Genomic DNA, 23,863 nt, shown 5'->3' with positions numbered 1-23,863 from the left:
AGAGGGCCTGGCCCACTCCCAGAATTTCAGATTCAGTAGGGCTTGGGCCCAGTCTGAGAATTTTCATATCTAACAAGCTCCCTGGCCATGCTGCTGCTGGTGGGGTGGGGGTGGGGGGTCCCCGAGAGCAAGGGTCTCAAACTCAAATGGAGAGGGAGGGCAGAAGAGGCACCCACCCGGTGGGGCCTGGGAGCTCTGTCTGGGGGGAGGGTCTTTGCTTGAAGACCTGGGTTGGGCTTGGGAGGGGATGTTGGGAGAAGCCCTCTTTCCAGACTGATGTGGGCACCCAGGCTCATGTGAGACAGGTGTGGCAGACCCCCACCCACCCACAGCCTCCTGGTTCAGCCTGTCCTTATTCCTTCCTTAGCAGTGATTTAAAGGTCCCAGCTGTTTTCAAGGTGGCTTCTGGGAATTAGGGGCCTGGTCTGAAGCTGAACTGGTGGAGGTGGCCAGGAGAGGGGTGGTCTGAATGCATCCCCGGGGGGATTGGTGCCTGTTGGGCAAGGCCAGCACTTGAAATCCCTCAGTCAGTGCCTGGGACTTTAGCCAGGTGACTTGGCCCAACTGGGGGATGGGTAGCCTGTCTCCCTTCGCCTGGTTCCTGGAGGGTTTAAATAGACTGCAGATGCTCATGGCCCATGAGCTTCCCTGCTTGGTCCCCTCCCTTCCCCTCGAAGTGAGGGAGGTTGGAGCTGCAGGAGACCTAGCTTCTTGGGCCAGTCCTGCCCCCCCGTGTGTCCCAGTGACTTTGGCGGTTTCTAACTCTCTGGGCCTTGGTTTATCAACAGGGAATCCAGGGCTCTGGACCCTGCCTGGCCTTTGGAAGGAACTGAGAGACTTTCAAACAGACAGATGACCCTGCTCCACCCTGGTGATGCTCAGGGTTGCAGCTGGGCCCTGGGATTTTCCCAGGCTCCTCTGGGCCTTCTAATGTGCAGCCCAGACCGAGGACCAGGCTTTGGAGGTCTCCCAAGTCTGCCCCGGCTCTAGAAAGCAGGGTCCATGCCCCTGGGACCTGCTATTGCCACATGTACCCCCAGCCACCCCAGTCACCCTCTGACCAAGCTCACTTCCAATTGTTCTGCAGTTAAATAATTCAGAGACCTCTTTACTTGTGGGAATAAGTGAATGCATGTCACGTGGTTCTAGCTTCCCCCACTTCCTGGGAGAAGGATCCGGGCTGGGAGAGGGACACACCAGCCCCTGAGTGAGCTGGGAACCCAGGGGCACAGCTGGTCAGGAAGGGCCAAGGTTTCGCATGAGGAGACCAACACGGAGCTCTTCTCTGCGGAGGTGCTGGGGCTTTGCGGCCTGGTGGCTGGACCTGGGGACAGCTCACATCAGTTCCCATTCACAGAGAACCTGCTCTGTGTCCACAACTCTGGACCAGGTGGCTCACGGCCACCAAGAGCTCAATGACATGGGCTGGGGAGATAGCTCAGTTGGTAGAGTACTTGCCTTGCAAGCACAAGCCCTGGGTTTAATCCCCATCACTGGGAAAAAAAAAAAAAAAAAGAAAAAAAAAAAAAGCTCATTGACAGGTGCCCTGATCAAGCCATTACAAATGAAAAATATTGCACATAAACACCTGTAGTCCCCTGGCACACCAAACCTCCCAACTCAGAACACACTCCTCGGTCAGACCAAACCATCTGATGTGAAGTCTACATAGAATGCAGTGTGGACTCACTGGTGATGCACTGAATGCCAGAATGGTTGCCTGGAGATGCTCTGGGACCACCGTCAGTCAAACTTGCATTAAGTTGAACCATCGTGTATTGAGAGCCATCTGTATCCACGATCACAGTGCGGGGCCCCTAAGGGCCTGAGTTCGGGAGCAAGAGTCCTCGGGTTTAGATCCCAACTTGGCCACTTCATGGAAAAACTCATTTCCCTGCCTCATCTTGACTGAGATATCACTGGTATGCAAAACCCCGCATGTGATTTAATATCTGCAATTGGCAAGTTGGGGTTTGTGTATACAGTGGTGCTACTCTCACTACAATGAAGGTCACAAACATTTCTCTCACCTCCTCTGTGTCTCCTTGTGTCTTTTCTGTGTGTGTGTGTGTGTGTGTGTGTGTGTGTGTGCGTGCGTGCACGCGCATGTGCTAAGGACATTCCACCTGCCATGTGCCCTCCTGACAAAACTTAAGGACAGAACACCTTCTTTTTGGTCACAGGCACCTGTTGCACAGAAGCTCTCGGGAACCTAATCATTGGGATGACAGTGATTTGCACTCCCTGAACGGCGACTCCCTGTTCCCACTCCTCCTGGAAAAGCTCCTTGACTTCTCTGAACTTGGGTTATCTCAGCTATAAAATGGGGAGAATTATGGTAGGAGTTAAGGAAGTTAACCCTTATCAATAAGGCTCAGTAGTGGTGACCATGGTGACAGAGGTCATCAGGTCAGTACCATGGGACTTTAAGACCAGGAGGTGTTAGAGACACACAGATGGCAGAAGTTGGGTCTGACTTCCAAGCTCTGGCCACCAGCCTGGGCTGCTCTCTCTGCCGAGATGCTTATCCACACACAGCCCTCTGATAGATCATCTTGCGGGTCAAACCTGTTGCTTCCCAGCTGTGTGACCTGAGGAGAGTCACTTAACCTCTCTGAGACTTCCAACCCAGGATGGTTGGTAGGATTCATGAAATGATGCTCTGAACCTGGGCTCTTAAGAGCTCCTGGCCTGGGGTGGGATTCGTGTCTCTGGATTCCCAGGATAGGGCTCTTCAACCTGCCTGGATGTCACATGACTTCCAGAGGTTCTCCTGCCCTCCATCTTCTTACCCCTTCTGCAGAGGCTCAGCCTAAGTTCAGGTACCTCAGGAGAGTTCTAAGAGTCAGTGCTGGGACTTGAGTCCCGGGGGTCTTGCAGCCAGGTAACAGCCGGGATCCAGCAGCTGATGCTTGTGGGTGTGGAGGTCAGAGGGTGCTAGAGCAGCTCCGCCCTGTGCAGGGACTGCAATGTGACCCCTCAAGAGCGACCTCCTGGACTCCGTGCATGGGAGACCCTGCCAGGCCCTGGCCTCTCTCCCTGACCCCTGCACCCAGGCCCTCCACTCTGCTCCCAGGCTGTACCTTTGCCCTTCCAGTGCACGTGGGTTGCAAAGCCAATGAGACCTCCATACTTGCAGTTGAACTCGGCCATCAGGGCCTTGTAGGGGTTGCGGAGAGCAGGATGGCAGCCTTGAAGGCCTCTATGTCCTTCTGGCCACTCTCGGGCGTCTTGATGCAGATGGTCCTCCCACTGCGCCAGTGGTCCCGCTCACCCTTGAAGCCTTGGCAGCAGCCAGAGGTTGAAGAACAGGGAAGGTGAGCCAGGGCCATGAGCCCACCCGCCTGCTTCTGGACCCCCCACTCCGTCTGCCCACTCCCTTGCTCATCCATCCCTGCCTGTAATTATTGAGTACCTACTATGTGCCAGGCTCTGCGCTCACAGCTGTGGGTAAAACAAAAATTTGCAAAAATACCTCGGAGCTTAGTTTTTGAGGATCACATTATTCAGGCAATGATGTGAGTGTAAAGTCACAACCACAAAGGAGGAACATTAACACCCGGGTGCTAGGAGAGGGACCTGGGAGGGCACTGACCGGCAGGGCCTGCTCAACCCCTGCCCTGAGGTTGGGTGTGGCCCTGTGACCTGTTGGCCAGTGGAACCAGGACAGAGTGGATCTCCACCCAAGTCTCAAGATGTACCACACACTCCTAGTCAGGCTCCTGTGCTCCTCTGTGCATGAGGGTAGGGGAGGGTAGAGGAGGGCATTGCTCGTAGATGGCAGGGCACAAATGGGAGACATGGCCCCAACCTGTGGCCTGGACCTGTCTGTCCAAACAAAATCAGACCCAGTCAAGTGGCATCTGGAACAGTCTCCTGCGGAAGAAGTCCTTAAGCTGAGAATTGAAGGAGGAAGAGGAATTTACTAGTTCAAGAGAGGAGGGTCAGAGGGGCAATGGCAGGTGCAAAGGTCCTGTGGTGGGCGGGAAGAAACATGGGTCCCTGCAGAGACTGCCAGGGAGTAGAGAGGAACAAAGGGAAACTGGACTGGAGAGGGTATAGGGACAGTAACAAAGAGATCAGTACTTGGCCATCCCTTAAAAGAATTTAAGCAGAAGGAAGGAGGGACAGAACAAGACCCAGGGGAAACTCGTGGGCTGAGGAGTTCCCCTGCCGCACCAGGCCATGGGGTGTATGTTCTTCTTCCTCTGCTCATTCACAAACATTCTCCATGATCTGTGCTGTGACTTTTGAGGTGGATAAGGTGAAGGTGGTCATAGACTTGGTCCTGCTCCTGGAGACAGAGTGGTGTGGCCACCATCATGGGGACACGGGGCAGAAGAGCCAGGAATGTAATGTGCTTTCCCAAACAAGGTTCCGTCCTGGGACTCGCCCGCCACACTGCAGGGAGCAAACCAGCCTTGCCGATTAGCGCTGGCCCGGGCCATGATAAACTACAACCCCCAGTCGCAGCCTCTGGGGCTGATGGGAAGCAGGGTCATGCGAGAAGTCACCCCCTGGGTGCAAAGAGGGACAGGTGTGAGGATGTGCGAGGGGATCGGGGACGCAGACCTTTCCCCACGGGCAGTTTCACGTCATGCACTGCATTGGTGGGACTCTACCTGACAGGGACCTTGGTTCCTTTGTGATTTTTTCACAGAGCTCCATTTCATGATGAGCTCAGCGATGGAAAGGCAGCCAGGTAGGGGATATACTGGAGCCCGCGCAGACTCCAAGGGGAAACATAGATCATCGGGAATGTAGCCAGATGGTCCAGGGACGCCCAGCCACACCCCATGCACCTGGGACCTGAGGCATGTTTCTTTGTTCAAGATGGGGTCAAATTTGGGCAGTATTTATGGAGATTAAAAAGTGAACATAAACAAGAAAAACGACCCACTGGGAGGGAGCTCCAGGTTCCAGACTCTGGTGGCCTTAGAAGTGATTCTAGAGGAAGCCCCAAAAGTGTCGTGGGGTGGGGGATTCCACCAAGCAGAACGTCTGCCAGACGGAGAAGCACCTAGAAAGGAGGTTCTGAGAAGCCAGGCGTGTGCTTTCCTGAGCGCAGCAGGCGGTGGGTGGCCCTGTGGTCCTCCATTGTCTCAGTTCAGGAATGTGAACACTCGGGTCGTCTTAAAGTGTCCGTGGGAGTTCTGTATTCTATTTTGGTAACTTTTACATATTCGGAAATTGTATCAAAATATTAAAAATGAAAATGTAAATCAACATCACTCTTCTGATCAAGATCTGACCCAACACACGGCCACACAGACTTGTATGTAAATGAACCGGAAAGACCGCAAGTGCCCATCCATCCATCGATGGCGCACAGTGGACACGTTCAGCAATGCAGATGCAGATGCAGGTCACAGCAGCCCGAAGGGGCAGAACAGGGACAGGAAGCAGAGGCACAGTCGCTCAGGGCTGAAGATGGGAAGGATTGTTTGGCTGCAAGGAACCCAAGGAGGCAGCTTTGGGTGATGGACACTCTGCATCTTGATTGTGATTGTCTCATGACTATCCATGATTGCCCTGGGTCATCCCACGGAACCCTGAGAGGGGTGACTTGCTGCGTGTGAATTGTAATCCAACTGTAAACTCTCCCCATTTCACTAGAACATACCGATTCCTTAAGAAGCCCGCACACACCTCTCCAGTCCCCACCTTCTCATTCACCGCACCCAGCAACCCTGACTTTCTAGGTCCTCTGACCTCATGATCTGGTCACTTAAATAAGAGCCCACAGCTTAGGATCAGGTCACAGAATGCTTTCTGTTCTCAAACAGCCACGGTGCTGCAGGAACCTCACCATTAGAGGTGCCAGCGTGTCCACGAGTGGCCTCCTTTTTCTAGTGAATCACTGTGGTCATATTTTACCCAAGTGCACCAGCTGGGTTAAGAAAGTCATTCAGCAGTGTCCAGCTCTGAATGCTGGGCCTCTTTCTACTGTCTTGATGCTTCTATGCTCAGAGGAGAGCCACCAAAGACCCTAGGTGATGAGGGACAGAGGTAGGGCCCTATGAGGGACAGAGGTGGAGTCTTCAGAACCTCCTGCTTGGGCATTCCTCTATCCCCTATGCAGGAACACGGGGCCTCACCAAGTCCACCAGCCTTGCCCCCTGTTCCTGCTCCTGCCTCCTTCCCCTCCCCTCTACCCCTGCCCCTGCCCCTGCCCCCTGCCCTGTGGCCTGCACAGTCTCTCCAGCTGCAGCTCCTCTGGAAGGAATGGCCAGGAGTGCGGGCATCGCACGGGCTCTGGGCGTGCTGGCTCAGCTTGGACCTGAGTCTGGTTCACCATGAAGTGGCCGGGGTCCCGCAGCTCTCCAGCTCCTTGGCGCTGCACTTCTGTACGCACAGCTGCTCCTCCTCCCTCTTGTGGAGTGGGAACTGTGTGGTGTGGAAACTGCAGTGGCAGGGGGTGCCCGTGAGGGCGGCCAGCGGGTACTCCTGGGGATGGTGGGGAGGAGGAGCAGGTGCGTCACCAAACCTGGGATGCCCCGTCTCTAAACCTGGGGCAGATCTGCACCCCTCCACCCGGGCCCAGGGCCTCTTGGGCTCCAGGGTCCCCGGGCCACATGTGTGAGTGATTCATGTGGTCCTGCTTATCTGGGTACCTGGGATTGTTATTTGATTCCCTGCATCAACTCAAGGTTTGAAACTTAAAATTTGAAGGGAACTTGATCACTCCTACAGGAAGTACTCACGGAGAAGTCAGGCATATTTCCAAAAACTAAATACAATCACTCAGTCCTATAGAAACAGCAAGGTACTGCTGGACTCTGTGCCTGGCGTTCCTGGTCCGCAGATCCAGCCAATGTGTATTGAGAATATTCAGGGAAAAATCACACATATATTGATAATGTGCACACAGATTTTTTTCTTTGTCTTTATTCCTTAGAGTATAGAAGTTATTTATATCCCTTGGCACTGTGTTAGGATTGTACGTTATGTAGAGGTGAAGATTTTGTTTTGTTTTGCTTTGTTTTTTGGTACCAGGGGTGCTTAAACTGAGCCACATCCCCAGCCTTTTTTTTTTTTTTTTTTAACTTTTTATCCTGACACAGAGTCTTGCTAAGTTGTTTAAATCCTCATTAAGTGACTGAGGCTGGCCTCCAACTTGCAATCCTCCTGCTTCAACCTCCCTTGCTGATGGGATGACAGGCATGCACCATTGCACCCAGCTAGAAATGATTTAAAGCATATGGCAAGATGTGTGAGGCTCTCTGCAGAAACTCCACATTTTACATAAGGAACTCCAGCCTCTGATGACACGGGCATCTTTGGGACACCTGGGGCCCCTGCCCTGTGGATAATGAGGAATGACTGTAATTAAATGCTACCTAGGCACTCTTGCATGTCAAGACTGAACCTGGGGTCAGCTGCATTTTTCCTGCAAAAGAGAGATCAGTTGAGGGATGTCTCAAAGACACTTCAGCACTGAGGTGAAGCTTTCTCCTGGAGGACTTGAAAGAACTGGAAAAGAAATGTCTCTGTCAGGCAGTACGCCACAGTCAGTGCCCCTCCGTCTGATGGTGACATGCAGCCCATGCTTGGGGGACAGCTGTGAGAGTCGGTTCTTCTCAGCAAGAAGGGAGCCTGACCCTGTGTGCTCTGCCCTGCGTGGACAGAGCTGCCCCTGATTGCTTTATTTGTCCCGGTCAACCTGCTTCTGAACCAGACCTGTAGCCCCACCTTGTCCTGGGTTGCCCCGAATCCAGGAATAATCTAGTTTCAGACCCAAGTCAAAACCAGAGAGCTGCATCACCAGGTGTGGCTTCTCTCTGCCAGATGTCAAATAGGAATGGTGGTCCCTGGCTGGAGAGCGGAGACAGAGACGCTGACATGCAGGGAGTCACCTCAGTCACCCTAAATCTCAGACCCTCCACCTTGGGCACAGGCAGCTCTATCTCCCCACCCCCTAATGTCCTCAGTGGCGCCCCTGGGGCCCCTGAGGAGAGCTGAGGAAACAGGAAGGGGGCGGTTTGCAGAGGATCTTCCTATCCACCCATCTCCAGCACTTCCTTCCAGTCTCGGGGAAGGCTGATGGGCTCTGCTGGATGCCATGTGACCTCAACGCGTTGGTCTGCCACCTGTAGGTCCTCCAGGGCCCAGGGAAGCTGAGGTGCTAGGGTTATGGGTTTGGAGTGGCCCCCAGTGTCCACCCCAGTGGCCGTGAGCTTGGGTGGGGGCCTTTGCCAGCTGAGCCTTGGTTTTCTCATCTGGGAAATGGGGATGAGAACTCCAAACCCGTGGCTTGGGTAGGAAGTGAACTGCGGGCACCACGAGGGCCACAGGAAGGACAGGACACTCTGAGATGCAGACTGTGGGCCTTTGGGAGAGATGCTCCTGGATCAAGGAGCGAAGGGCCAGGATGGTATGCCGGGTGGCCAGAAGTTGGTGGTCTGAGCCCAGGAGAGGTCACATAATGGGCTCCTCGGGAACCTCAGGTGCCATCTCTGCGCCCAGCTCTGTGCTGGGACTGGGGGGACCTGGGAAGCGCAAGGTCCAGCTTCCTCCCTGATCTGGCCACTGTCTGGGAAGGGAGTGTTCCCAGGATCTTTGGTGGAGAAAGGGGCCTGTGGGCACCGCTGTCAGGTGCCCAGGGTTCTGGACGCCGCCCGTTGCCTGTGTGTGCACACCTGCAGTGACGGGGACTGTCCCTGATGGGCTGTCCTTGTCCTGGCCTGGAAACCTCCTGCTCACACTCCTAAGCCCCATTCAAATGTCTCCACCTTCCTGAGCCTTCCCTCAGAGGGAGGGAAACCCACCCCTTCAGGTCCCCATCAAATGACCACAGGCCTCTCCCACAGTCTGCAACCTCGCCCATCCCAACTGGGCTGCGCTTCACGGCCCCCGTCGGTTCCTACAGCTATGCTGCACAGCTATCTCCCCACCCTGAGTGCTGTGAGTTGGAGGGACCCTGCCCCACCTTCTCTGTGCAGAGATCCACACACTTGTCCACAGACATGTTCGGCATGGCCGCTGTCACAAGCAAGGCCAGGGAGAGGTTCTCAGGTCTGTGGAAGAATCCTTGGAATACCACACTTCCATCTGAAGAACAGGAAGGAGAAAGCACAGTCATGTTGAGAAGGAGTCAGATCTCCTAGGGGAACCACCTTCTAGAGGAAGCTCTTGGAAATGGAGACCCAGAGAGGGCAAGAGTCTTGCCCAAGATCACACAGCAAGTCAAAATGGAGACAGAAAGGGCAATTGCTGTTTTTTTTTTTTGTTGTTGTTGTTTGTTTGTTTTTGAACAGGCGTGTTCAGAGTCAATGTACTCTATAACCGAGGGAATGTTCTTGGGGCTGGCATCTTGCCAACAATCCAGGTCCTGAGATCAATTTCCTCCTGGTTCACTTTATCTTCTTCACTTTGGCAGCACTGTGGTATGCTGCTTCCAGGTTCATGACGGCAAAACCCCATTTGGGGAAGCCGTATGGTGCATGGAGGATTCTCCTGATCCCATCAGGACCCCACACCATGGGCAGTTTGGAAGCCGCTGCTATCTCCCTCAAAGATGTTGCCTCCTAGAAAACATTCAGAGCTGTCTTCCTCACCTGGTGTTCCCTGGACACAGCGCCTAAGACAGTGTTTCATTGAAGCTGTGCTTTCAGCTGGGGGTCGCCTTGCCAGACCCCCAGGAAGCTTGGGAGGGAGACCTGCCCCCAGAGTTGTCCCACCTTCAGGAAAACAGACTGGCCTTGGCTTCGTGTGCTGCTTCTCTTGCGGGACCTGCCCCTGGTTGTGGGCTGCCTGCCTGGGGAAGGGGGCCCCTTCACAGCCCCTGGGGGTCCAGTGACCACTTTCCATAGCAGGGGGCGGTGTGAGCTTCATCTCCAGCTGTCACCATACTAAAAGGGGATCTGGGTGGGCGCAGTTGGGGACCATGAGGCTGTCCCCTGAGCTGTGCACAGAGACATCAGTAAGGTTGCTCAATTTCTAAATGAACAAGTGAAAGATGGGAAACAACAGAGATGTCCTACAGTGAGGGATCAGACAAATAGATCAGGTAAGGACACCAATGGCGGAATTCTATGCCTGCATTGAAAGTATTGGTGTTCAAGCTTTTTTTAATTAAAAAAATTTTTTTTTTAGTTGTGGATGGGCCTTTATTATTTATTTATTTATTTATTTATTCATTAATTCATTCATTCATTCATTTACATGTGGTGCTGAGGATGGAACCCCGTGCCTCACACATGCTAGGCAAGTGCTCTACCACTGAGCAACAACCTTAGCCCCTGTTAAAGGTTATTGTAATCAGGTGAAGATGTGTTTGAGATACAACATTAAATAAAAATCAAGAAGATAAAGTTTCACCTAAAGCATCAATTTTGTACAGAAAAAAAAAACCTATCAATAGAAATCTCATGATGATGTTTCTGGAAAGTAGGTCTGATGGGTGACTTTTCTGTGTTGATTTGACTAACACAAGGTGCCCAGTTATATGGTCCAAGTCTAGATATTGCCATGAAGATTTGTGTATATGTGTATTGCGTAATTGTGTATCTACAATTATTTGGTAAAGGAGATTACCCTTGATGATATGGGTGGGCATTGTCTAATCAGCTGAAGGCCTTAAGGAGAGAAGCTGAAGTTTCCTGGGGAAGAAGAAATTCAGTTTCAAGACTGCAGAATTCACCCCTGCCTGCGTTTCCAGGCTTCTGGCCTGGCCTACCAACTCAGACTTGCCAACACCTACAATATGTGAACCAACTCCTTAAAAATAAATCTCTTAATATGCATGTATATCCACACAGCCTGTCAGTTCTATTTCAGAGAACTCAGATCCTATAGGATTAGAGGTAAACTTTCTTTCTATCTTTTGGCTCAACTCCTTTCCATCTCTTTCTATGAGGAATATATATTTTTATGAACTAAAGACAAATAAAAAATAAGAAGTGACTCCTGTCAAATTTGTATTGTGCACATTTAAAATTAGACTCAGTTACTTCTCAAATCTCAAGTTGAACATACCTTCCCAGAAGCAGCCATCACCTAAAACAAAGGACACTGTTGACATTGTGTGGATCTCAATCACAAGCACAAGAATAGGTGCGTATCATTAAGTTCCTACTACCTGTTGTTCACTCTGATGAACACATTTTATTTTTGATACCCAGGGGCACTTAACCACCAAGCCACATCTCCAATACCCCCTATTTATTGAGAGACTGGGTCTCACTAAGTTGCTTAGGATCTTGTTAAGTTGCTGAGGCTGGCCTCAAACCCACGATCCTCCTGCCTCAGCCACCAAAGCCCTGGGATTTCAGGTGTGCACTGCTGCACCCGGCTGTTGAGCAGTTTGGAAACATCAGCTGGTCCCACTCTCTTGCAGACTCTGCAAAGTCATGGAGACTCACTTCACAGAGGACAGAAGCAGGACTTAGAGGAACCTAAGGAGCCACTGTTTGCAAAACCTTACTGAGGCTCATCTCAGAAACACATGTCAGTCTATGGAAAAAGCAAAGCCAACTGCAGAAGCCAGTTGCCTCCACCTTTAAGGGACCTGAGTGTGTCCATAGGGTACAACTGGACACTCTTTAGCACACACACAGGTGTCTGTATGTTCAGAGAAAAGGATATGAAATGACTCCCTGAGAAGGTTGGGGGTGTTTACCAATGATGCTTTTAAATTTTAGCCACCAAAGACATCCGAGTGATTATTTTTACCACCTGACACTTGGCGCCGGAAGTCCTTCACTGTGGTGCCAAATCAAACCAGGGACAGCTGATTTTGGTTAAATGGCTAATTTCTGGAGCATGCTGTGGTGACACCAAGCAGTCATATCCTCACAATCCCTGACTCTGGCCCCAGCTTGGTGTGAGAGCCACCAGCGGTGACCTCCCATGGGTTCCCTCCAGGCCTCAGTTTCCCCACACAGATGGGAAGCATGGGTCAGACCATTCAAGGAGCCTCACACCTGCGGTCATGGAAATATCCAGAAGAGGGCAGAGCTGCCTCTGATGGCCTCATGTCTTGGCAGTTGGAAGGCTGGAGTGCCCTCCAGTCCCCAAACAAGGAAGCATCAGACTCAGACGCTGTGGGGAAGCCCGGGCAGCCTCCCGTCCTGTGGCTGCTCTGGGGAAGCCCATTTCTGAGGCTCAGGGAGTGTGCCAGGCAGGGCACTGGGGCAGGCGGGCCACAGTTGGGTGGGTGACCCTCACTTAACCAGAAAACCCAGAGGACTGGACGCCAGCAACGCTGGCCTGCTCCAGAACTGGCTCCGGCTCCCTGTGCACCCCACCAGTGCTCAGGGAGTGGGGCTGGTGCCAGGCCCTCTGCGGCTGCAGTGGGCCCTTGATCTGCTCCCCAGCCCTGCAAGGAAGGGGTCTCGCCCCCCCAACTCATCCTCCAAGGCGGGTCCTTCCCTGAGCCCTGCCCACCACCCAGGGGTTCTGAAACCCTCAGGTCCCAACATAGCTGCCTGGGAAGGGGTGACTGGAGTTTGGGATATGGTTTGGGGTGCATCCGTCCATCTGCACATGTGGCAGGCGGGAGTTGAGCGCACTGCAGGAGGAGAGCCCAATGGCACCCAGGCATGCTCAGGTGTTGGGACGTGAAGCTGAGCGTGCATCTCGCACACACTACTGGTGTGTGTCCTGCTGTGCATGAGCATGTGAGTGTCAGCGTATGTCCCCACATGTGTGCATGTGTGTGTGTGTGTGTGTGTGTGTGTGTGTGGCAAGGGGCACAGATCCTCCTGTTAGGCCTGTGGATGTTGAACAGTGATGATCCCAGGGAGACCCAGGGGCCTCATGGATGCTTTAGTCATCTGGGGCCTAGGGCAGGCACATGCCCTCCTGCCTGGCTGGTCTCCTGGCAATGGGCGTCCAGCTGTGTTATGTGCGCTTGAGGACACTTGTGTAGACACTGGATGGTTGCCATCACACCTCTGTGAGTCCAGTGCAAATGGGGGGCATGCAAGTGGACAGGATGATCCCAGGAGCTCACTCCGGGTTGTCTGGCAACAGATAGCAAATTGGAGGGCTCCCCACCTCCTAGCACAGAGAAAGGCCAGGCTTCTGCCCACCTCCCTGCATCCCTGCCAGCTCCATGCCACCAGGGCTTTGGCATTTCCCAACAATCCCCTGAGCAGCTAGCACCTGGTTGGAACATGCTGTCTATTTCCCCGGTGCCAGCACCACATGCAGAGAAATGGGACGGGTGGGGACCAGACCAGGCAGGCCCTCCCAGGAAGCCAAGAGCACTAGGGATCCTTACACCTGATGCCCACAGCCAGGCACAATGCTGGTGTCTGTGCAGCATGCATCTCAGATAGTCTTTGGTGTCCCCTTGCTGATTTGGGTCCTCCTGTTATTGGGGGTTGCTCTTGAAGCCTCTTGCAGCCATGACCTTGAATAACCAAAGGCACTGGGTCTTCTGTCAGGGTCCATGTGCTCCTCACCTGGGGTCCCATGGCCAAGAGCTCTGGCCTCCCCACTTTCCCCACTGGGCACGCCTTTCCTGGGCTCAGTCTGACAAGGTCACATCAGCATGCATCTCAGACAGCCTCGAGGGTCCAGCCACAACCCAGGGCTCTGGAAGATCTGCCAGCTGGTGTCCCAGCAGAAGGTCTTTGTACTTCCTTGAACCAACAGGCTCAGGATTGGTGGTCCTGGCCATGTGACAGGAAACTTATGACCAGGAGATGCCAGTTCTAGCCCGACTGGGCTTCTCCTCTCTGGAACCCTTCATCATCACCTGGAGAACAAGAAGCTCTCCTCCTTGAAGCACCAACTGGCAACTCCACACCGCTCAGCTTTGACCATGGGTAGTTTCCCTGTATCCCAGAGCCTCAGAGTGCTCACCTATAGGATGGGAGCATGAATATGGGGTGGGTCATTCAGAGGTGGACAGGAATTAGCCCTGTGAACTTGGGTATTGAGGAAGGGGCAGTCCAGGGCCCGGCTCCTGGCTTGCCATCCTTAGAAAAGACAGGGAGAGGAGAAAGGAAGACTTCGCTGTCCCAGTTCTGCAGAGTTTGGTCACCTTTGACATTTAAGCATCTGCCAGTGAGTACCTGAGTTCCCCACTTATTGAGGAGGGCTCACCTGAATGTCCTGAATACCAAAGAAGGTGAGGTTTTCAGAGATCTGAAAGGACTTGAGACCATCAGAAGCTACCACTGTCTCGTTGGTCAAGGTGTGTGCTGGGGGCCAGGGGACAGTTTGGGAAGTGAATTTCAGGGTGGAGAAACTTCCTGATGTATGCTTGGGAGGCAGGGACACTGTGGAGTCACAGGGGCTTCCTGATGTTCAGTGCAGGGGCTGGAGAGCCTTCTCAGCCAGCAGAGTTCTTTAGCTCGAGTCCCAGGAGCATGGGCAGCCTCTTGGAGGTTGCTTCTCTCTGCAGGTGGCTTTCCACTGCACCCTAGTGATCTGGGCATGGTGAGTAGGAATGACAGTCCTGACCCTTGATCTTTCTCTTCCCTCCTTCTGGGATATAGGTCACCTGGCTCTCCCCTTCAGGGGTGAGAAGCTCTCTTCTCTTCAAAAGTGAAGAGGGGATCCGTTGTCCTCCCCAACACTCTCCTGAGGCATAAAGAAATCTGAACCTCCACAGCAGTGAGAAGATGTCTTCTCATATGTGGGGAACTCTGGCATCCAGAATGAAGGGCATCTGCTTAGGCCAGGCAGGCACTTAGATGTGTGCCCTTGGGCAGGTGTCTTCACTTCACTGAGTCTCAGTTTTCCTCATCTGTAAATGGGTCTCATCATGTGTACCCTTCACAGCTGAGTGGAAGTGCCTGCAATGGCCTTTAGGAATCTCTGAGATTCAGCAAACTATGCCACTTACTGTTCCCTTCTCATCACTTGTCCATGGTGTGTGAAGGTGGTTGGATCCCATGGAGGACATGCTGTCAGAGCTCCCATTCATACACAGGCCCCAGCCCAGGATGGGCTGATGGTGACTGTGACTCTCAGCCCCAGGGTCTGTGAGAGACAGGCTGGACCTGCCAGGGTGTGAATCTCCCTGGGAGCCACCCTCAGCCCATGGGTGGGAGCTGGGGAATCTGGCCTCTTCCCAATGCCCAGTCCTGACTACAATGGCTGTTCGTTCACTCCTGCTGAGAACATTCCATCACATCTCAATGAATTTCTGCAACAACCTCCGAGGTTGACAATACTTTTATCCTGTTGTACAGGCAGAGCCTCTGGGACTGAGCAAGATCGTTTCCAGGTCACACAGCCAATGGGAAGCAGAGCTGGGATTTGACCACAATCTGGTTGGACACCACACCCTGGTTTCCCATCCCTGGGGTGCTGCCCAGCTCTAACGTGCTGGGGCTCCAGAGATCCCATGGCCACCACACATTTTCCAGAAACCCTCTCCGGCCCCACGGCAGGAGTGTGAGCTTTCAAAAGCTTGTGTCCCACATTCTGACACTGTCACTTCTTTGGCAGGCTAGCTGGGATGGGGCAGACTTCAGTTGCCTGGACTTTCTACTAGCAAGTGGTGAGCAGATCATCTGTGGACTGACTCTTTCTGCTACAGGAAGAAGAACAGCCCAAAACCAGCGGCAAGTCCCTCTGAGGCCCTCTCATCTCTTTGTTCTGGGGCTTCACAAAATTGAGGGAAATGTCACTAGGCATCAGCTCAGAGGCAGGTGTGGATAGTACTCCTTGGTGTGAAAGAGGCCACCACCCCCTGAGTAATTAGACTAAACTTGACTGCATTAAAGATGCTGGTGATGAGGAATGACTCGGAAATGGAAGCTGCTCCTGGCTACCTCGCTACCTAGAATCAGTGAGAGACTGAATTACAGAGTTCGACTGTCTGAAGTGAATGCAATCTGGCTATTTTTAGACATCCTCAAGTCTCCTGCAGGCCATTGGAAATTCAAAGGGCTTGAATTGAGTGATTGTCAGAGTAGATGGGGGTCGTCATCAGGAAGAAGGGGCAGCAGCTACAACAGGCACTGTACTCGGTGCCTTCCAGACGTTATCCTACTTGGAGGTCAGAGCAGTTGTTAAAGGTGGGAAATGTTCCCATTTCACAGATGAAGCAACTGAGGCTCACCGTGGATCTGTGACTTGGCCAGAGGCAAGACAGAAAGTCTGGCATAGGAACAAGGTCTGTAGGTACCACTTCCAAAGTTATCCTGCTTTCTTGAATTTGTTAGGAGAGAAGAAATAACCAAGTCTCCCCCACTGTGATGCAGGAGAAAATTTTTCTGTTATCCCCTTGGCTTGATATAGGAGAATTCATGAAGTCTCGTATGAATTATGAAATTCCAGAGGCCCAGACAAATACTGAGGGCGAGCCAAGGACTGGAAATGAGACTTCTGGGTGCCTGAGCTTCCCTTCAGCTCCCTTCAGCTCCCTTCACTGTGAGCATGAAGCCCCAACACTGCACACAATCCTCCTGACTTGCAAAAACCCAAAATGGCTCAAACTAGCACAAAATTCACCATGGAAATCCTGCAGCACGAATCAGGGATCTCTGTGTTCCCAGCAATGGTGCGAGCTCCCTAATGCCTTCTTCAAGATGCGTAAGATAGGTTGCTTAGTGTCAGGGCGGGGCCGGTTTGCTGTCATCCAGGTTTCAGTCCCACGGAAGAGTGGTCAGCACCATGGACAGCCACCCATGAGCCTGACAGGTAGCAGCCCAGCGTGGTTCTAAGGAACATCGCGACCCAAATCTTGCAAGACTTTGAGGCCAGTGAAGATTCTGGCAACACCCTATGAAATCATAATGTTCACAAGTCCATCAGATGTCTCCCTCTGGGAGGAGAGCCACTCTTGCAGACGCAGTTAGCAAACTACTGTGAAAAATGGGCTTCAACCAGGCGTTGTGGCACATGCCTGTCATCCCAGTGGCTCGGGAGGCTGATGCAGGAGGATTGCGAGTTCAGAGCCAGCCTCAACAACTTGTCGAGGCCCTGAACAACTTAGTGAGACCCTGTCTCTAATAAAACACAAAAAGGGGCTGGGGATTTGGCCCAGCGGGTTTAGTGCTCCTGGATTCAATATCCTTTTATTTTAAAGACTCCAATCAAGGAGGAAGAACATTTCTTGGTTCTTTTATAACCAGGCAGAGTCCAGGTGTCCAGGAGTCTGTGTCAAGGCAGAACAGCAGGTGCCTGCAGATATTTGTTCTGCCAGCCTTTGGTGCTTTAGCTACTAAAAGCACCCTGTGGGCTCAGAAACAGGTGGGCTGGTCCCCTACCCCAGGCAGAGGCCCAGTCAGGGTAGTGTTGGGAGATAATCAGCCTCCTTTGGATCTCCAGGGAAACTCCACTAGGAAACAGTGCTAATACCAAGTAATGACTGCACACAGAACCTGGCTTCTGCCTACCTGTTTCCTCCAATGCTGACTTATTTCTCTTTCTGATGCAATATGCACTAGGCTCATGTGCCGATGACTTGGAAGTCACCTCTTTCTGATTTATTTACTTATAAAACAGATCCCAGGCATGGAAAGTTAGAGAAAAGACCTCGGTGGTTTCATATTGCTTAGAGTCAGGGAACAAAGTAAGAGGGCCAGGATTGGGGACAGGAGTTAAGCTGGAACTGAGAAGTCCCCTGCCAAGAGGAGATGGGTCCTGAGTCCAATTCATGGAGTCAGGGTGTCTATAATACTGTACTGAGTGAGCACCCCAACTGGGAGACCTGGGTTCCAGTCCATGATGGATCCCTAAGAGATGACATGGCTTTGGAAAAAAGACACCTGCCTGTTATTTCCAGAAATCACCTCTACGTTTCTGCAGACTCCACTTCCTTTGCCTGGATCTCTCTCCCATTCCTTGGTGACTTGCCTTGAGTCTGGATATCTTCCCCCTATCCACCGGGCACAGCCTTATGCATTTTTGAGGCCCCCATACAGGACCTCTCCTCTTTGAAGCCTCCTTGGGGGTTGTTCAACCAAGCTGCTTCTGCTCTCTGAGTCTGAGCTTCTACAAGTGTAAAATGGAGACACCAAGGAGGTGTCACCAACGTGACATGCAACCCATGACCTTTGCTGATTCTGGATTTCTGCTCGTGGCTGGAAAACAGGGGCTTTCCCATTTCCCTGAACCTCCTTAGAATGTGATTCAACCCAAATGCTGCTCCCAAAGTCCTCTGAACATACCCCCTGTAGTTGGACCGACCTCACTGCTATCAGGAGTGGAACGGTACTCCCTTCCCCATCAAGCCTCCCTGTACCTGGTCCAGTGGGAGCTCATCAAATGGTCTGATTCAGGAAAGATCTCAAGACTGTTTCCAGATGCCATGTTGTCAACTGGGAGCTCACCATGAGTCCCCATTGGACATATCACCAGCCATCTGTCTTCTTACCCAAGAGCCTCCATTCAAGCCTCAACCACAGTAGACTTGAGGTTGACAAGGCTGGGATTGTCCTTCAGAGTCCAGCTGAAGGTGCTCAGGCTGCAGATCTTGTATGTGACAGTTCAGAGCTGGGTGGACTTCGAGAATCCAGGACTCCACTCTCAGTAGAAATGACCAAGATCTCTACTCTTGGACATGATGCAAAGATGCTTCCATCAGCTGCATGACTGCCCCCGAGGGTGATAGCAGTGGGCAAGCTGAGGAGTGCCACAGTATTCCTGCCAGTATTAGGGACTGCTCCCCAGCACCCACCCAGTTACAGGAACAGAACACACCTCATCCTAAGAGATTCTAGCGATGTCTGCATGTTGAGGTGGATATACTTCTCATCTACTGGCATATTTAGAGGCAATAGCTTTCCCCTGTAAGTATTCCTAACTTTGAGGCCATCACTTCAGATGGCCAAAGTGTCATCCACATAACATAAACATGGGCATAAGGAGACCTGAGGTGAGCATTTGAAATCTGCCCCTGCAGAGACACCAAGTCACACCAGGCATCCACCGGCTGACTCTCCTCCAGCATGGATTCCACAGACCACCTCTGCTCCTGCCAGCCAGGCGTCAAACTGAATACATTAAAACTATTGGGCCTATTATGGCAAGAAGCTATTAGAAACAAAAAGAGAAAGAGAGCACTTAAGATATGACATTATATAAAGCTTTAAGCCAAGAAGTTAAAGATGCTCTCTGATTGGTTTGAGCACCTCTTTGTTGTGAAGGCCAGGTTTCTCTTTCTTGTAAAGTTAGGTCTGCAGGACTGGTATTGTGGCTCAGTGGCAGGGAGATGAGGCAATCTGTTGGTGGTGACCAGCATGGGTGCCAAGCCCTTGCATGGTGGGGCAGCTCGAGCTGGGCTTCAGAGATATGGGATTTGAAATACTGAACACAATATCAAGCTAGAAGGGTTCTTTTGTTTGTTTGTTTGTTGGTACCAGGAATTGAATTCAGGGGCACTTGACCCCTGAGCCACCTCCCCATCCCTATTTTGCATTTTATTTAGAGACAGGGTCTCACTGAGTTGCTTAGGGCCTCACTTTTTAGCTGAGGCTGGGTTTGAAGTGGCAATCCTCCTGCCTCAACCTCCCTAGCTGCTGGGATGACAGGCATGAACCACCATGTCCAGCAAGCAATGAGTTTTGTGAAATATGAAATTCACATAAATGAGGACTTTTTAATGCAAACAGAGGTGCTAACTTTCTGCCGAATCCTGTGCCGGCAGGTCTGCATCCTAGGAGAGATCTACTGAGATCTGGCCTCATTATTCAAGGTCTGTACCAGCCTGCTGTCACTTGGGGCTTCTTAGAAAGGCAGAATTGTGTGGGCTTGCTGACAGAGAAGCTGAACTAGGTCTCCGGGGGTTTCTGAGACACGTTCCAATTGGGGACACACAGGCTACAGGGTCAGAGGATTTCATGGTGGAGTTCTATCACTGCCTCCAGATCAATGGTGCGCCGGGGTAAGCCCAGGCCCCACTCCTCGGCAAACCTTTAACTCCTTTTATAGGTCTAAAGGTCACCTGGCACTAGACCACGTGATTTTTGGCAAGTTCACTCTGATGCTTCCAGTTGCCTGGCTGTAAAGGGGACTAATTAACCATGGCAGTGACCTGAAAAGCCTGTAGGGAAGGTAAATAAAACCAAGCCTGCCACAGTCTGAGCACAGTGCCTGGCAGGTGTCTGACAGACAGTTACTAACTGTCATTCAATAGCCCTGCCCCTCAGAAACAGGGCCATGCCACCATGGGACAAGGCCTCCAGAGGAGGAACTGTCTCCTGTCCTCTCCTGTCTGCCTCCTCCTTCCCTGGATCTGGAGACTGGTGAGTGCTTCAAACAAGACTCCAACTGGAAGCATCCATAGGCCCCGATGTGGGCCAGGAGGGTGTGGAGGCCTCCGGAGTTGGTCTAAATCCTCCACTGTCTGGCAACCTCCTGACATGGAGACTCAGACTCAGCTTCCTCATCTGACAAATGGGAACAGCTAAATACCAGGGACCATTTCAAGGGTCACTGTGGAGAGCAGATGGGCTGCTCAGAGGCCATGCTCAGAAAGGACAGAGGGTCTGCTGGCATCACCAGGACAGTGGTGGCCATTGTCATCATCACCATCACTGGAGACAGCCAGGAAGGACAAGTTCAGGCTTTAGCTCAGTTTGGGAAAGAGGAAGCCGGGTAGGAATGAGGGGGCCCCTGAGGGCAGGGGCCCTGGGGATTTTCACAGCAGCTGGACCCAAGGGCTTTGCTGAAGCCAGCGGGAGGCAAGCAGGTGGATGGCACTGGTTGCCTGGGGTGATGGGGAGCCATGGAAGGTGCAGGGCAGACGGTGTGGATGGGACCTGCAGAGATGCAGGCAGGCAGACTCACATATACCTGTGGGTCAACTCCTGTGCCAGCTGGAGCAGGTAGATGGAGTGGCGGTGGGCGCCACTGTACACTGTCCCGCTCACCCTTGTACTCATGTTGGCTGCCTGGATCTTGTGACCGCAGTAGCACTAGGTGCCGAACTCCAGCCTGGCATACAGGTAACCCCTGGGGGAGGCTGCTGTCAGGCGGGGGCAACCAGGACACCAACCAAGACCCTGCACATGCACCCCGGCAGACAGGGGCCTTCAGGAGACAAGGACACGCCAAGGTCATCAGGAGAGCCCGGGGATCCAGAAGAGGGTGTGAGGGAGACTCCAAGAGACCCCCGAGAGAAGTCAGGGAGGCTGGGGTGCTGGGGGGCCTTGGAGGTGTTGGGGGGAACCCTGAGGACAGGAAAACCCAGAAGGGAAACAGGAGCACCCCAGGGTCACCCCTTGCCCATCTCTGCCTGAGGTGCGGCCCACCCACATGACCCACCACCCGTATCCATAGCATTTCCTCCTTCACCACATGTCCCCACCCACTCCCTTGGTCCTCCCTGTCTGGGGACAGGAGACATTCATCTCTCTATTCCAGGAAACGTCACCCAGGATTGATGCTTCCATGTCCCTAAAGGCGCAGAGGCAGGGGAGGGGCAGAGACTCACTTTCCTTCAGAGGCAGGGGAGGGGCAGAGACTCACTTTCCTTCAGAAGGTGATAAAATTATGCTCCAGACCCAGCCAAGGAAGAAATGCCTTTCGCAAAACAAAACAACCCAGGCATTCTTAGATTCTTAACTATTTTTTTCGCCTGTAAGCATGGAATCCTTTCCTAAGAAGGATGCTTGGTGGCTACATGGTCTAGAAACAAATGACGGTCCCTGCCGGCTCTGGCTCTGGCCCCAGGTCTGGGGATCTGGGGAGGGGAGGGAGGCAGGCTCTGCTCAGTCCCTACATCCATAGTGGCCTCAGAGACACGGTGGCCTCAGGAAGCAGCCTGAAAAACACCGGGCACCTGAGGAGCATCCTGTGGGGACCATCAGCTCCCTGGATGGCATGGTCCCAGATGGAGGGAAATGCCCAGCCAGACCTGTGGCCTCCACACCAGGTAGTTTGGGTTGAATGTGGCATTGCTACAGCCAGCTGCTCACTTGGGCAGGTGAGGAAGAGCAGATGCTCAGATGCTCAGACAAGCCAAGTATCTTGGGACCTGATGCCCAGCCAAATCCTGTGACTGGCGAGCCTCCCGCATCTGCCACCTCAGTCTCCTGTCTCTCCAGCCCCAGTACTCAAATGTCCCAGTCCTCTCTTTTATAAAGGCCCCACTGACAGAAGCAGCACTTTCTAAGAACAGGGCCCAGCAGCGTTAGCAATTCCAAAGCAAGAGGAACCTCATCACTCAGAGGCCCAAAGGACGGAGGCCTGGGAGGCAGGGGGACCCATCATTTCTGGGTCAGGGAAAGAACAAAGAGGCCAGGGAGTCTCCTGGGTCAGGAGGGTGGAGGTTCTGAACTGTAGTCACAAACCTCCAGGGAGGTGCTGCCGGTAGCTGGTACACACTTGAAGAGGTAGCGCCTCACTGGAAGTCCTTAGGTCACTGGGGACTTTCCCTGGGAGTGAATCGTGAGGCCCAGTCCTTTCCCCTGCCTCTCATTTCCTAAAAGATGAGTGGCTGTGGTATTTCGTGTGCTGCCCCCATGATGTGCCATGTACGCAAAGGCCCAAAGCAACAAGGCCCTTCAATCATAGTTTGGAAACTCTCAGACTGTGAGCCAAAATACACTTTTCTCCTTATAAGTTAATTGTCTCAGGTATTTTGTTACAGCGATGGGAAGCTGATGAACATGGAGGGCATGTACCTTCCAAGGTGCTGTGGTTTGGATGTGGTTTGAGGGTATCCCAGGAGTCCCTGTGTGAAAGACCTGGTCTCCAGGGTGGTGACTTGGGGAGATGGTGGAGGTTTAAGATGTAGGGCCTCCTGAGAGGTCTTGGGTCACTGGGGGTGTGCTCTTGGAAGGGATTAAGGTCATTCTTGTGGGACCCTTGGTGGTTCCTGTGAGTCAGCTGTTATAAAAGGAGCAAGCTTGGCCCTTCCCTCTCTTCCTGCTTCCTAGTTCATGAGATGATGATTCTTCCCACACACTCTACTGTCAATACCTAGAAAACTATTCATCCTTCAAAATCCAGCTCAAGGTCTTACCATTGTCCTGAGTCCCCCTTGTGGCTCCCTCCACCCCTTCACGTCCCCACTGTAAGTGCTCTTGGCTCAGTGCCCAACCTGCTTCCGTGTCTCTAGCCCAGCATGCTCATCTGCAGAGTGTGGATCACGGCACTCCAGCCTCATAGGGACCTGTGTGCCAAGTGCTGTGGGACAGGACTTGGCAGGAGCAAGGCTTCCCAAGTGGAAACCACTTAGCCTGTCCATGCCTCACTTTCCCCAGCGAGATTGGGAGCCCTGTGGCAGGGCTTTGGCTGCTTGGCTCCTGATCCCAGCATGTGTGGGCAGCCCACACTGCTGACCTGAGCTGACTCACTCAAGGGCTCCAGCGCTTCCTGGCTGTCACCTCCCGAGGGTCCTCTTCAGCACATCCGGCCCCTGTGGTGGTACCACTGCACCCTGTCTCACAGGTTGCTCTGAGTACGTGTCCATCTCCCTCCTAGACTGGGAGTTGCCTGAGGACAGGGACTCTGTGGAACCCCTCCATCTCTCCATGTGTTAGCAAATTCATTAATAAGTCCACGTCATCAAGGACTTGAGGTCCTTCCCAAGCTGGAGAGGGTCCTGGGATCATGAATTTAATGGTGGGCTTCTCAGGCAGCTAATTATAAAGGGGACAATGTTTGCTAATCAGGGAAAGTAGGAAGAGTCCCTCAGTGGCCACCCACTAGCTCATTTCTGCACCAGTAGCTGTGACCAGTAGCACTTGTGACGCTCAGAGTCAGCCAGCTGGAGTGTGGCAGTGAGTGGATTCAAGGTCTCCCTGTGAGCCACCACAAGATCAAAATCCTGGAGACAAGGAGAGGAGAAGATCAGCTCAGTCCCATGGCAGCCCTAGGGGTCCTGTCCCTGTTCGCTGGTCTTACACAGACTCATCTGCTCTTTAAAACTCACTCCCTCCACCGCCAGGCACATTCTTTCTTTCTTTTTTTTTTTTTTGTGGGGTGGATGGATGGGATTGAACCCAGA

General features: G+C 52.7%; 1 pseudogene; it reads right to left on the bottom strand.

Annotated features, from left to right (window-relative positions):
• Positions 1 to 23,863, bottom strand: part of LOC124973608 (WSC domain-containing protein 2-like) — a 41,800-nt pseudogene that overhangs the window by 10,316 nt on the left and 7,621 nt on the right.

Source organism: Sciurus carolinensis, unplaced genomic scaffold, assembly GCF_902686445.1.
Source record: "Sciurus carolinensis unplaced genomic scaffold, mSciCar1.2, whole genome shotgun sequence".
NCBI lineage: Eukaryota > Metazoa > Chordata > Mammalia > Rodentia > Sciuridae > Sciurus > Sciurus carolinensis.
The sequence above is the reverse complement of the archived record's forward strand: the minus strand, read 5'-3'. Positions and strand labels throughout refer to the sequence as shown.